The sequence below is a fragment of the Schistocerca nitens genome, chromosome 1 (assembly GCF_023898315.1).
Source record: "Schistocerca nitens isolate TAMUIC-IGC-003100 chromosome 1, iqSchNite1.1, whole genome shotgun sequence".
In the NCBI taxonomy this organism is placed as follows: Eukaryota; Metazoa; Arthropoda; class Insecta; order Orthoptera; family Acrididae; genus Schistocerca; species Schistocerca nitens.
The window spans coordinates 915,747,426-915,762,668 of NC_064614.1; the positions used below are offsets into that span (position 1 = coordinate 915,747,426).

At 46.1% G+C, this 15,243-nt stretch overlaps 1 pseudogene; it reads right to left on the reverse strand.

Moving 5' to 3' along the window:
* Nucleotides 1-12,730: 12,730 nt before the first annotated feature.
* LOC126210643 (5S ribosomal RNA) lies at nucleotides 12,731-12,848 on the reverse strand (annotated as a pseudogene).
* Between the last annotated feature and the right edge of the window lie 2,395 nt (nucleotides 12,849-15,243).

Consider the following 15,243-nt stretch of genomic DNA (forward strand, 5'->3'; position numbering starts at 1 on the left):
CATCAGGGGCCTTGTGTTCGTTTCAGAACGAGCCTTTCATGCAGCAGAGCGGAGGCGGGCTGGGGCCGCCACTACCAGTGAGGCAGCATCTGTCAGCGGGAGCGGCTGGCCGCGCGACTGAGGCGCCTCTGTGCTGATTCCCTCCCCGGGCGCCTGCGCGCTCGCCCGGTCCGGCCGTCGACACGAACCGGAGCCGACGGGCGGGCCGCGGCACTGCCCACGCAATCTGTGCCGCCAGGAAGTCCCAATTAAGATGCCGCCAGTCGCTATCGCCCTCCAGATTGCGTGACGTCAGGCGGCGCGGGGGGCTTCACTGCTGCGCGCGGCAGCGGCGAGAGTGGAGGGGGAGGGGGATGGAAACGGGAAGCGGCCAAAGTGGGGCAGATGAATGCTGGGAGGGAAGACAACGAGAGCGAAGGATGGAAGGTGTGGGACACATTACACTCGACAGCGATTGCACTTATAGGGCATGCACGACAGACGTGGAGCTCGAAACGGTATACTAGCCTGTCCTAGGTGTTATTCTATATTAGCTTATCGCAATGATATGAGCTACGTTGGGAGTTATGCAAAACTCGAAATGTTCCATCGGTTGTACTTTGCGGAGTATGACGCAGCAATGGTAGCAGGTCGAGTTGCCAATGTACGTTTACATTGTAATAGGTGTAGTACTTCAACTAAATCAGAGAGGGTGTCAATTTCTCGAACTGACGTTGCAAAGAAACAAGAACCGTGGTAACAGTTATTACGCAAACTTCGAGACGCATGTGCCTAATAGAAACCTTAGCCTTGGCCAGAGCCGTCCTGAGGTGATCCTGCACTGCTGGCAGAACCGTCAAAGCGGTGCCCACTGCCCAACCCACTCCTCCCTCAGTCAACACATCTGTTTGCAATTTTTTTACACAGCATTTAAGTTTCATTAAAATGGAGCATTACTGAACAACACTATTCTAATTGACTATATCGATGGAAAATATTGCAAACAAATTAAATGTGTCATGGAAGCAAAACAAAATGCACATGTTATTGCTTATTGCGCAGCGATGACGGATATAACCTATCAAGCACCAGCGCATTTTTTCTGCAAAAAGCGCTGCCCAACTTGCCACAGTTCGCTTGGATACACGTATACCAACGATGCGTTCATTGGGGGTTGACTGGCAGGGGCACGGCAAAATTGACTGTCCAGTTAGATTTGATATAAGAACTACATGGGTAAAATGATTATCAGAGTAATTGGCGAAGTAACTTACGGCTTTCGATGCTTTACAGTCTGCCGGAATTTCATTCGCACTAGAATAATAGAAAATTACATAAATAAGACCTACTTTTAGTGATCTTAATCATATGATTGAGCAATGCGTTTATTAACTCGAGGCTTCGACTTAAATGAACACGTACAACTGTCTAAGACGACTATCAACTCCCGCAGCATTATTAATCCGCATCATAAAGTTTGTTTGTGAATTGTTTTTCGTTTACCAAACAGATCGTACCAACCGTATCTGGGGTGCAGGAGAAGTACTCATTGGACAAACAGGTAAATTACATATCACTTTCCTATTAATTGGCTGCTTTCTCCACTATCACGTCAAAACTTTTAGCACCGACTCGCCAACCTAGGGAGGTCATAGAATACCATATCGAAGTAGCAGCCAGAACTGTTGCCGCATAAATCGCTGTAGCGATACACCTCTGTTCGGTACAGTCATTACTTTGTGATGCAACTGGACGAGTGGACATTTGTCAATGTCGTGCTTTTAAATGGTTCAAATGGCTCTGAGCACTATGGGACTAACATCTATGGTCATCAGTTCCCTAGAACTTAGAACTACTTAAACCTAACTAACCTAAGGACAGCACACAAAACCCAGTCATCACGAGGCAGAGAAAATCCCTGACCCCGCCGGGAATCGAACCCGGGAACCCGGGCGTGGGAAGCGAGAACGCTACCGCACGACCACGAGCTGCGGACTGTCGTGCTTTTAATTTCATGGAGAGAGGGAAGGTTTCTTCTTGTAGGCGTTCTCTCCAGTTATTTTATACTTCATCAATTTCGTCCCCATGTGAGAAACTGAAAAGTTTCCACGAAGATAAATTTGGATATTAATCAGTTCCCTCCAAATGGAAGTCGCAGACTTACAGTTTCGCGTAACCCTTCTACTATGGTGCCACTTTCCTTACCGCCGCAAACTGTTGTTATGACCTAGAAGTCTACTCCTCTTTCCTTAGCTAAGTCGAAGGTTATACGGAAGGTCTTACGTGAAACTGGAAACTTCTGACAACAAAGTTTCATATTATTTCAACAGATGAAACAAATATGAACTCCCTTTTATCACAAAGTGCCTCCATACGCGGCAAGTTTAATAGCAGCAAGAAATGGTTTACCGATAACATCAAAATACAACTAACTAGCCAGCAAGAAAACGCGAATAATTGTAATAAAAGGACTAGAAACACCATAAATAGGTAACTGTGCCGACTACATCGGTATTCCAGGGTATATTTGACAAATTTTGACATCACATCACAGCTCATTCACTTGCACTCTTCGACTCGCCCCCGCAGACAGCTTCACGGTTCCTTGGGGGCGCGACTCGGTCGTGGAAAAGACTAAAAGATAACCTTACCACATAGCGGCTTCTAATAAGCCGAAGCTCTTGATGCGGCCATAATCGATAGTGACGATACTAGATACGGCTCAGAGAGAACAGCAGAACCATCTTAATTGTTGATGATGAAAGAAATGAAACACTCCTTTCAAGTTACGTTTACTATTCCGTTTGCTGTTGTTCCCCATTGAATGTCGAGGTTGCTACCTCTGTGCCTCAGAAGGCAATGCGTGTTTCTAAAGCAGCGTTCACAAACTCTACAAATGTTACGCAACTGTTCGTGGCATATAGCAGAAGCACCACAAGTGCTGTATGCGTCAGCACGTAGTTTTCGGCTGCGTGACTGCAACGGTGCCACTTTCGGCCTTGCTGCTAAAATTTCAAGTTGGTGGAGCTTAGTTGTAGCAGTAGCTTTCCCACTGACAAACATCATTCGACTACACCCCGATGGTTTTATGTCAAAATGTCACCATCCTGTCCCAGTTTTCGTGGAAAAATTTCTTTAGTGGTCCTTTTGATTTCACTGTATTTCCATTTCATTATTGTAAAAAAAAAAGTGTCAAGTACAACTGCACAATTTCTGGAGCTATATAAAGAGCAACCTTACATATGGGCCCAAGTAAGTGATTAGTACAAAAATAGTCCAATTATTCTTCTGTTCTTCGTTAATTATTTCCAGTAAATGTCAACTCTACATCAACCCTGTTTGCAGCTATTACATCATTACATGGTCGCACCATTAATACTCTTAACTGCTTCGAAACATGGCTTCAACTAAATTGATTAACTCTGATCTTCTCAAAAACACACAAGGTACAATTTAGGAGCAACGGCCAAGATATTAAAAAAAAAAAAAAAAACAATAAAAATAAGGGCACAGCAGCAGCGACATCTGTCAAATTTCTATAGCTAAATTTAGATAAGTATTCAAACTGGAATCCGCATATATCTGATAGGTAAATTATGTACCTCTGCATTTACAATTAAAACATGATTTAGTGCCACTGACATGGACACGGAAAATTGCACACCATAGACGTTTTGAAACAGTAATCATACAAGGCACTGTTTTCTTGGGGAGCCTGGTAACACATCGCGTACTTAGCAGCTCTAGAATTAAATTATCGTACAGATGTATACCGCAGATTCGAGGGAGACAGTTCACAGGTATTTAAAAGCTTGAACTTTTTAAGAGTGCTTTCCCCAAACACCCATGTCATAATAATCTTTTCATACATCAAAACAAAATTGTTCGCGATAAGTTATTTTCATTGTTCATATCAACGTGAGAGTAAAAAAGGTTTCATACTTTCTACTCATTGATTAAAATCATTACACATTATATGAGAATAAAAATATCCAAAGATCAAATGATAAGAACATTTTGATCGCGATGAAATAGACGCTACACGTTACTCTGATATAGAAATGTCGCTACTCAGTGGAAGGGTTCATGAAAAACGAGCCGATAATTTAAGCAGGGTACCCTCGATCATTATCATTGTTATGAAAATACGTTGAAGTGGATCGAACCAGAGACGGCATAGACGCTAGTGCGACCTATTCTTGAGTAATTCGCGAGTGTTTGGGATCCTCACCGGATTCGATTGAAGGAAGACTTCGGCGCAATTCAGAGGCGGGTTGCTAGGATTGTTACCAGTGGTTTTGAACAACACGCAGGTGCTACGGAGATGCTTCTGGAGCTCATATGGAAATCCATCGAGGGAATGCGACGTTCTTTACGGGGAAAACTACTGAGAAAATTTATAGAACCGGCATTTGAAGCTGACTGCCGAACGATCCTACTGTCGCTAACATACATTTCGTGTAAGGACCACGAAGAGAAGATACGAGAAATTGGGGCTCATACGGAGGCATATAGACTATCGTTTTTACCTCACTCTGTCTGCGAGTGCAATAGGAAAGGAAACGAGCAACGGTGGTAGTAGGTACCTTGCGCCACGTTCCTTACGGTTGCGTGCCGAGTATGGATGTAGATGTAGACGTAGAAATGAAATGTACGTGTGGGTAGGGCTTCCTGTCGAGGAGTCTGGTGATCTGGTCTTTTTAGTTAACAGCACTTCGGCGACTTGCGTGTTCATGAACATGAATGGAGGTGAAGATAACACAGCACCCAGTCCCCGAACTGGGAAAGTTTCCAACCCGGTCGGAAATCGAACATGGGCCTCTCGCATGGCATTCTATGACGCTGACCACATTGCTACGAAGGCGAACGATATGACTTTATTAGAAAATACTAATTTTGGAATACTAGCCCGTTTCATCACTTATAATTTTATATAAGTGAACTGTGATACTAATTCTGAATGTGTCTCTTGTATCCTAATCCGATGATAAGTAAGTGTGTCTTAAGCCAGCCCGGTTAGCCGTGCGGTCTAGCGCACTGCTTTCCGGGCAGGAATCCGCCGGGCAGATTCGTGTCGAGATCCGGTGTGGCAGCCAGCCTGTGAATGGTTTTTAAGACGGTTTTCCATCTGCCTCGGCGAATGCGTGCTGGTTCCCCTTGTTCCGCCTCAGTTACACTGTGTCGGCGATTCCTGCGCAAACACTACACTTTCTCCACGTACGCGTACACCATAATTACTCTACCACGCAAACATTGGGGCTACACTCGTCTGGTGTCAGACGTTCGCGAGGGGTGGGAGGGGGGTGGGGGGTGGGAGGAGAGTCCACTGGGGGCCGAACCGTACAATAACCCTAGGTTCGGCGTGGGGTGGTGGTGGGATGAGTGGACTGCTGTAGCCTGTTGTGGGGTTGTGAACCACTGAGGGCTACGGAGAGGACGAAGCCTCTCTGTCGTTACTAGGTCCCCAGTTCCATACAATATAATACAAGTGTATGTTATGTGACAAGTGAATCACTGTTTACTAGATAGTAAGCACTGCTGGAGGTTGTTCTTGTATGCGAGAGAATTGCGCGTGTGATGTGAAGTTACGAAAGGGGAAGTTGAAAGCATTCGTGACGTTTACATCAATGGTTACACACTAACAGTCTGAAATCTTGAAAGAATGGTGCGTCTTCCTTTGATCTTTACTGGCCAACTATTGGTTGCTTCACATAGCAGACACCATTTTAGTCTTCATGTGTCGGTTGTACCGATTTTATTCCTGCACGAAGTCCATTTTGCGATTCAACATTTACGGTTTCCATACCTTGTATATAACGCTGACGCCAGCTCTCAGTTTGTAGACAAAGTGTCCCAGAGATGCTGAAGAGACTGAACTGCTTGACATCTGAAGACAGACGCAAACTACCCCGAGGAAATCTACTCACAAAGTTCCAAGACCCATGTTTGCACGATGTTTCTATAAATGTGCTGCAACACCCTCCACAACGCTCCTGTAGAATCGTGAGAGCAAGATCAGTCTAAGTACCGTACGGGCGTTGACTTTTAAGCACTCAGTCCTTCCGCGCTTCATACGTGAATGGGACGGGAAGAAGCCATAATAACCGAAACAACAGGATGTAATCTCTACCATGCACTTCACAATCGAGGGGGGGGGGGGGGGGGGGGACCTCATGAAATAGGTTGCCAATCGAGCATACACGAGGCTCAGACAGTTTTACTCAATGCTTAACAGGCAAAGTACACTCAATTAGTGTGTGTCGAGGTCCACGTACGTGACACTGATTAGACCTCTGATGACGTACGCAGCTCCGGCCTCGGATTATCTCGGGTTACGCAGCTCCAACACACCTGCGCCGCCTGCAGGTCATACAGAATACGGTGCTGCGTATCATTAGCAATACTCCACAATATACACGCACCGCGGCCCTTCACAATCAATAACCCCTTAAGACTCTCTCTAAAGTATTCAGAAAACTCGCCACATCATAGGAAATCGAGGCACTCGAACAATCCTTTCATCTTTAATCTTGGAAACTACGACCAAAACCTTAACCAGCGACGGGCAGTTGAAGGTACACAGAAAACGAGAATATCAGTGAATCCCTGCATCTCAGCAAAGCTGACCGGCACACCCGAAGGTACACATAGGCCCAGCCGACAACAGTAGGGAAGCCAGTTTCCACATTAAACACAAACAGAACTCACATAGCCTTCACATTGTGCGACGATTTATAACCAGTCAACCACTCACACACTTAGGTGGCTAAAATCATGGAATGCCTCCTAATATCGTGTGGGACCTCTTTTTGCTCGAAGTAGTACAGCAACTCGAGGCTGCATGGACTCAACAAAATACTGAGCCATATTGCCTCTGTTGATTTCCATAATTGCTAAAGTGTTGCCGATGAAGGATTTCGTGCACGAACTGAACTCTCGATTACGTCACATAAAAGTTCTATGGGATTTATGTCGGGCGATCTGTGGCTAGAATAGTCCAGAACCTTCTTCAAACCAATCACGAACAGCTGTGGCCTGGTTATACGAGGCAACGTTGTTTTGGAACATGGAGTCCATGAATAGCTGCAAATGGTCTCCAAGTAGCGAACATAACCATTTCCAGTCAATGATCAGTTCAGTTGCACCAGAGGACCCAGTCCACTACTTGGAAATACAGTTCACACCGTTATGGAACCGCCATCAACTTTCACAGTGTCTTGCGCGGTCCGTGGCTTCTTGGTGCCCGCGCTACTCTCGAACCCTACCACTAACTCTTGCTAACTGAAATAGGGACTCATCTGACGAGGCCACTGCTTTCCAGTCGCCTATAGTCCTACTGATATTGTCATGAATCCAGGAGAGGAGCAGCAGGCGATATCGTACTGCTAACAAAGGCACTCGCGTCGGTCGTCTGCTGCCATAGCCCATTAACGCCAGTTTTCACCGCACTCTCCTAACAGATATGTTCGTCGTACGGCCCACATTGATTTTTGCCGTTATTTCGCGCAGTGTTACTTGTCTGTTAGACACCGCTGCTCTCTGTCGTTAGGTGAACGCCGTCAGCCACTGCTTTGCCTGTGGTGAGAAGTAATGCGTGAAATTTGGTATTCTCGGCACACTCTTGACTCTGTGGGTCTCGGAATAGAGAATTTCCTAACAGTTTTCAAAATAGAATGCGTCTAGCTACAACTACCATTCGGCGCCCTAATTTCTGTAAAAGGATGTCAAATTAAACACCTTTCAGCCGTCTAGTTTCCAAACTTATTTTATTTGGCTACCACTATCAACGTTTTACTACGTCATCTTCAGGTCCTTGACCGATGTGTAGGAAGATTATCCCTCGATTTTGATCAAAACAGGGGCCAGATATACTGGTATTCATAGATTTTTGTTATAGCGATCACTTCAATCATCAAGATGCGTAGTAAAACGCTGAAACTCGTAGCCAAATAAGTTTGGAAACTAGGCGGCCGAAAAATGTTTAATTTGATATCTTTTACCGAACAGCCGAGTCCTACAACCATCTCTAAAAAGATGGATATACAGAGAAATTCTGTTAATTCCCTTTGTGCGCCCATAGCCATGTCGGTAGCCTCACATGAATTACCTGAGCTCCGCCCATGCACTGCCCTTTCATAGCTCGTGTAAGCGATACTGTCGATATCTACATAGAGCTTTTCCGTGCCTACACAGTGTATGACAACCATGGTATGATAACAGGTGCGCAGCCGCTTCAGCTAATACGTTCTCGTTGCTCTGCCTGGGCCGTACTTCTCATCGATTCGGATTGATACTATTTATTTCGAAAAGGAAAAGGACAAGGAAGGAAGGCTGCGTTTGTCCCGTCGCCATCCAGTGTGTGACAACCATAGCATGTGCACAGTCGCTGCAGCTGCAACGTTGTCTTTGACCTGCCTGGACAGTACTTCTCATCGGTTCCGACTGGTTCAAATGGCTCTGAGCACTATGGGACTCAACTGCTGAGGTCATTAGTCCCCTAGAACTTAGAACTAGTTAAACCTAACTACACCTAAGGACATCACAAACATCCATGCCCGAGGCAGGATTCGAACCTGCGACCGTAGCGGTCTTGCGGTTCCAGACTGCAGCGCCTTTAACCGCACGGCCACTTCGGCCGGCTGGTTCCGACTGGTACTATTTATTACGAAGAGGAAAAGATGGAAGATTGGGTTTAACGTCCCGTCGACATCGAAGTCATTTATTTATGACGAACCTAAGCAGTGAGACTGGTAACGAGCATTGCATCATACCCAGTAACTACCCTTAACCTTACCATTCCATGGGCTGACGCAGCAAGCAAGAAAACTCGGTAGTGCTCTTATTAGCAGCCCAGACTTGCCTTTGTACGCTTTTCCCGTTGCCCTTAAACTCGCTACTCTTCAGTCTCTTTCGTGCACTTTCTGTCACTTCGATGGGTCTGTGGTAGTGGGTAATACCCATCCAGGCGCACGCACAACAGCATAGACCAGCGTTCTCCGAGCTCCATAGTAAACGCAGAAGTGACAGTTGAAGATTTGTGATGGACACCGTGCCGGTGCGGGGGTGGATCCCCTTCACTCTGTAAAGAAAATTCACTTCAAAGTGGTTTCCAGGGTAAGGATGGTGTAGACAGAAAGCACTGAACCCCCCGCCCGAATAAAGTGAGCTGACGCCATATTCAAAAGTGCGCCACTATGAAGAATTTGTGGCGCTGTGAGCGAACCGTAGCTCGTAGCGCCATCGCAGGACGCCACTCAGCTGCACGTGTGAACGCAGCGTAATGCAAGAACGCTGCTGTGGGTATCGCACGCGTCCCGTCTCGGCAACTGCAACAGCGGGGCCGCACAGCGGGCGGACATTGAACGCGCTGGGGGCGTGCTGTCTGCGGGCGATAGCGGGGGCGGAGGAGGCGGAGGCAGGGGCGGCAGCTGGCTGGCACAGTGCGGCGCGTCCCCCCAGCTCCCGATTACGTCGTTATCCGCGGCCGCAGGCGTTGAGGCCCTGCTCCGCTCCAGATAGCAGTAGCGCGCAGTCCACATCCATTTCAGCCGCTCCACCACGTTCAGCCTTATTCGGGGGAGGCTATCGATGCCACTCGCAGAGGGCTACAAGATGGAACGTTTACAGCTGGTCCTAGGCCCTACTTTCGAATCCGGAGCTTATTCTCCATAGCAATTAAGAACGAGTCCCTGCACGGCTATTCTTTAACGAAACAGGCAGCTACCTCATTAGGGCCTCGCGGAAACTAGCGGGTGGTCCTAATTAGCAGTGCCACGGCGGACGTCAGACGGAATTCACAGTAATTAGGGGGCCATACCGCCGCTGTCACTGAGCTTCTTTAATGAGGGGCGTCGCCGATGTTCGCGTGTTCGCCGGCAAGAAACGTGAAGACAGCAGTGGCCGACAGCATCTGCTGAACAGCAGTCGGGGCGCAATCATATCCACTTTACCCTGTAGTGGCAACAGCGTCGGAAGCTGAACCAGTGATGTCTGAATACAGGGAAACTTCATGTAGTTGCACTGTACGAGCAACATGCATCCGAGAGTCACCTTTCTCTTCTTTATCGCTAAGTGTGACTTCAACGTGCTTCAGGTGTTGGTGGTTTGGTGCTGGAGAGGCAACCAGGAAATGTCTCACAGATGTGGTGCAGGAAGATCGTCCTGCGCAACAATAGCCCGAAGATGACTCTAGTGGATTGGTCACACAATACCTCATAACCCATTCCGTTGTCACAGAAGGAACATTACTGGCAAAAAGGGCGAGTAAGACCACTACTGGATTTTTTTTTCTCAAACTCCGCATTCTTCAAAAGATAATACTTTGTCTCATTATTTGACCATTCATGTTTCGGTACGTATGTGTCATCCTCTGTAAGGATCTCGTTTTTATTACTGGAAATTTATACTAGACCAACTTTTTGTTGGTTTTCTGTTTTGGTCTATAAATTATAACGACTGCATATAATGAGTGACTCAAAAAGAAGGAACAGATTTAAATTGTTTATCACATACGAACTATAAAAGAAACATATCGCTCATATCGCTACATAAACGAACGTTAAAACTTGTGGCACAGCTACGGAGTTGTCTGTTTGTAGTAGTACGGCGACTACACCGCAAGAGAAATCTTTTGTATGTCTGTATTTGCGAGAACGCAGTCCGTTGTTCAGACGCAACGTGCATTCTGCCGTCGATTCATCAAGACGTCGCCTCTGCACAAGAAGATTTATGATGTGCAAGGGGGAGAGCACTATTTGGTCAGATGTGTTCACATGGAGCCATCGAAGCCCACAAGTCTGGCTACCGTTTCGGAGTTTCTCGAGGAATGGATGGTGCTCATGTTGAGTGAATGATACAGTTAGTGTCTGTTCGAACGCAAGACTTTGAACCTTCCTCCATCCAGTAACATACGCAGTATGTTTCTACTTTTCATAGTTTGTCTATAACAAACAACTGAAATCTGTTCTTTCTTTTTGAATCACCCTGTATTTTGTTGTTACTGATCGTCTAAGGCTGTACTTGTTTACATTAATTTCTTAGTATTGGGCTCAAAACAGGACACCAACCAAAAGCTTAAGCAACATTTTTACAGAAATGAAAGCGAGATCCACAGAGGAAGATGAACATGTGTCAAACGTGTCTTGCTAAATAACAAGAAAAAAGAAAAAAATGTGTTTCGCAGGGTTTATTCCAAATTATATTTAATTCGTAGATACGGAAAATCTGCAACAGAAGTTTAGACCACAACAAGACGATAAGCATTTTTAAAAGAAGCCGAGTATAGTATGGGAGTAGATATTTATGTTGAAATGAAGGAGTTAGCTTGTAAGATCCTAATGGAGAGCGCCAAACCAGCAAAAAGTTTGACAGTCAAAGAGACATAAATACAAAAAATTGTAATTGAGTCCATTACAAAAGTTAACCACAGCGTTTTGGAATTGTGCTTCGTGAGACTTTATTGACACTTGTTTCATATTACTGCAGAAATTATTGCAAGATTTGTAATGAAGACTTTTTATCCAGTTGCTTATTACGAATTTTTTAATGTTATTCATTCATAATAATAATCCCTTAAAAACCAATTGACGGACGATGAACATATCCTCCACTCTGTTAAAGGGGAACAATACAAACTATCTATAAATAGCTGACATTGTCGGCTGGAGAAAGCGATCAGAGCAATAAACATATCTGAAGCTTTCATTGCCGGCCGCGGTGGTCTAGCGGTTCTAGGCGCGCAGTCCGGAACCGCGCGACTGCTACGGTCGCAGGTTCGAATCCTGCCTCGGGGATGGATGTGTGTGATGTCCTTAGGTTAGTTAGGTTTAAGTAGTTCTAAGTTCTAGGGGACTGATGACCTCAGAAGTTAAGTCCCATAGTGCTCAGAGCCATTTCAACCTTTTTTTTTTTTTTTTTTTTTTTTTTTTGAAGCTTTCATTACACAAGATATCTGCATATCATGTTCCAGCCGTCATGTTAGGACACTCGGTCCCACTTTTCAGGGACTTATGCGATGGTAAAAAACACCTAGCGTAGCCGGGAAGTCCCATCGAACATATTGTCTGTAACAAAAGTTTGTCGCCAGGACGTGATCCATAACCCCTATACATCCGATGCTCAGATGTAGAAACGCTCTATATAATGAAAAATCAGTGGACTCTTTCATGCTTCCTTGAGGTACACAATGTGATCAAAAGTATACGGACAACCCCCAAAACATACGTTTTTCATATTAGGTGCATTGTGCTGCCACCTTCTGCCAGGTACTCCGCATCAGTGACCTCAGTATTCATTAAACATCGTAAGAGAGCAGAATGGGGTGCTCCGCGGAACTCACGGACTTCTAACGTCGTCAGATGATTGGGTGTCACTTGTGTCATACCTGTGTACGCGAGATTCCCACACACCTATACATCCCTAGGGCCACTGGTTCCGAAGTGATAGTGAAGTGGAAACGTGAAGTGACATGTACAACACAAAAGCGCACAGGCCGACCTCGTCAGTTGACTGACAGAGACCGCCAACAGTTCAAGAGGATCGTAATGTGTAATAGCATTCCGACTTCAGGCCACGAGTGGCCAACCGGGACCATACGACCGCCGTGTCATCCTCGGTGGAGGATGCGGATAGGAGGGGCGTGGGGTCAGCACACCGCTCTCCCGGTCGGAAGACGGTATTCTTGACCGAAGCCGCTACTATTCGGTCGAGTTGCTCCTCAATGGCATCACGAGGCTGAGTGCACCCCGAAAAATGGCAACAGCGCATGGCGGCCCGGATGGTCACCCATCCAAATGCCGACCATGCCCGACAGCGCTTAACTTCGGTGATCTCACGGGAACCGGTGTAACCACTGCGGCAAGGCCGTTGCCAATGTGTAATAGACAGACATCTATCCAGACCATCACACAGGAATTCCAAACTGCATCAGGATCCACTGCAAGTACTATGACAGGCGGGAGGTGAGAAAACTTGGATGTCATTGTCTAGAGGCTGCTTATAAGCCACACATCACGCCAGTAAATGCCAAATGACGCCTCGCTTGGTGTAAGGAGTGTAAACATTGTACGATTGAACTGTGGAGAAAAGTTGTATGGAGTGGCGAATCACGGAACACAGTGTGGCGATCCGATGGCAGTGTGTGGGTATGGGGAATGCCCGGTGAACGTCGTCTGCCAGCGTGTGTAAGTGCCAACAGTAAAATTCGGAAGCGGTGGTGTTATGGTGTGGTCGTGTTTTTCATGGAAGGGGCTTTCACCCCTAGTTGTTTTGCAAGGCACTATCACAGCACAAACCTGCATTCATGTTTTAAACACATTTTTGCTTCCCACTGTTGAAGAACAATACTGGGTTGGCGATTGCAACCTTCAACACCAGTTCATAGTGCACGGCCAGTGGCGGAGTGGTTACACGACAATGACATCCCTGTAATGGACTGTCCTGCACTGACTCCTGGCCTGAGTCCTATAGAACACCTTTGGGACGGTTTAGAACGCCGACTTCCTGCCAGGCCTCACCGACCGACCTCGATAGCTCTCCCCAATGCAGCACTCCGTGGAGGATGGGCTGCCATTCCCCAAGAAACCTTCCAGCACCTGATTGAACGCATGCCTGCGATAGTGGAAGCTGTCATCAAGGCTAAGGGTGGGCCAACACCATACTGAATTCCAGCATTACCGATGGAGGGCACCACGAACTTTTAAGTCATATTCAACCTGGTGCCCGGATACTTTTGATCACATTGTATACACCTGGGGTTGTATTGTATTGTACTGCATGTCAACTGGGGACCTAGAAACGACGGAGAGGCTCCGTCTCCGCCGCAGCCGCAGTGGTCCACAACCCCACGACGACTACGGCAGTCCACTTCACCCCTCCGCCGCCCCACACCGAACCCAACGTTATTGTGCGGTTCGGCCCACGATGGATCCCCCCAGGGAACGTCTCACACCAGACGAGTGTAACCCCTATGTTTGCGTGGTAGAGTATTGGTGGTGTACGCGTACGTGGAAAACTTGTTTGCGCAGCAATCACCGACAGACCGCACAGCCAACCGGGCGGGCTATACCTGGGGTTACTTTTGTTTATGTGGAACATTCGCCGTTTAGTGTAACGTATTGGGTTTCATTACTCATACTTGCTAAGACCCGACGTTGCCTGAATATGTATTTATTCCAGTCTTCTATTAGTCCATTTTCTCCTTCCACATTTCTCTGTCCATCTCCATGATCCCCTCTCTCTGTCCACCTACTCCAGCTCCAGTCTCTGTCCATCACCTCCTGCTCCACTTCCTGTTCATCTCCTCCCCTTTCTGTGTCCATCTCCTCCTCCATCCCCTTTGTTCACCTTCTCCTGTCCCCAAGCTCTGTCCATTGCCCCATCCCCTATGCCTGTCCGTCTCCACATGCTCTTATCTGTTCCTGTCTCATTCAAGCCCATATATCCATCTCCTCCGTTCTCTCTCCACGTTATCTCACTCTCCCCAATAGGAGTCTGGTTGTTGTAACCTCTATAGTATTTCTTCCCAGTCTGTAACTAACATGTCTTCAAAATTTGACTGAAATCGTTCTACGGATTTAGGATGAGTTTTTTACCAGTGATTTTGCCTGCATACGCACTTGTCAAATATATTTCTCACATGTTTAACATATTTCACTCGTATTTGTGACACAGTTAACCTGTTGGACTAGAGAATAGTGCACAGCAGTTTAATTTTCGCACAGATCACTGTTTATTACGTCATATCTCCTGAACTTTGTGTTGTACAATGATATATTTTTTTAGGTATATTCAGCGATACATGTAGATACTGCCTGCGAAATATGTTGCGAATAGAGTTAGTAGCACAGAAGTAATAAATTAGAACGTCATGCAAGATGTGGCACTTCTTCACACATTTCAGTATTTCAAGTCACATCTCCCGAACTAAGCGTCATACAATGAAGAAACTTTTTTGATAAATTTGGTGGAATACGTGAATACTGTCTGCAAAATGTGTCGCGAATACTGTTAGTAGTAAAGAAGCAATGAATTAAAACGTTTGCTTCATATGGCAGTTTTACATCAGGAACAACGAAAATGTATTGTAGTAGGCGATAAACTATTTTCCTTCATCATTTTCTGCGGATAGTCAGCAAGCAAAAGTTTTCCAAAAGTTCGAAATTACGTGCAAAGTTTGTTGCAAGTCTCTAAAGTACTCTCATTCTCAAATAACGGATGACTAAAGAAGGGTATGCTCGGGTTGTGGGCTACTCTGCTGGTTCACTC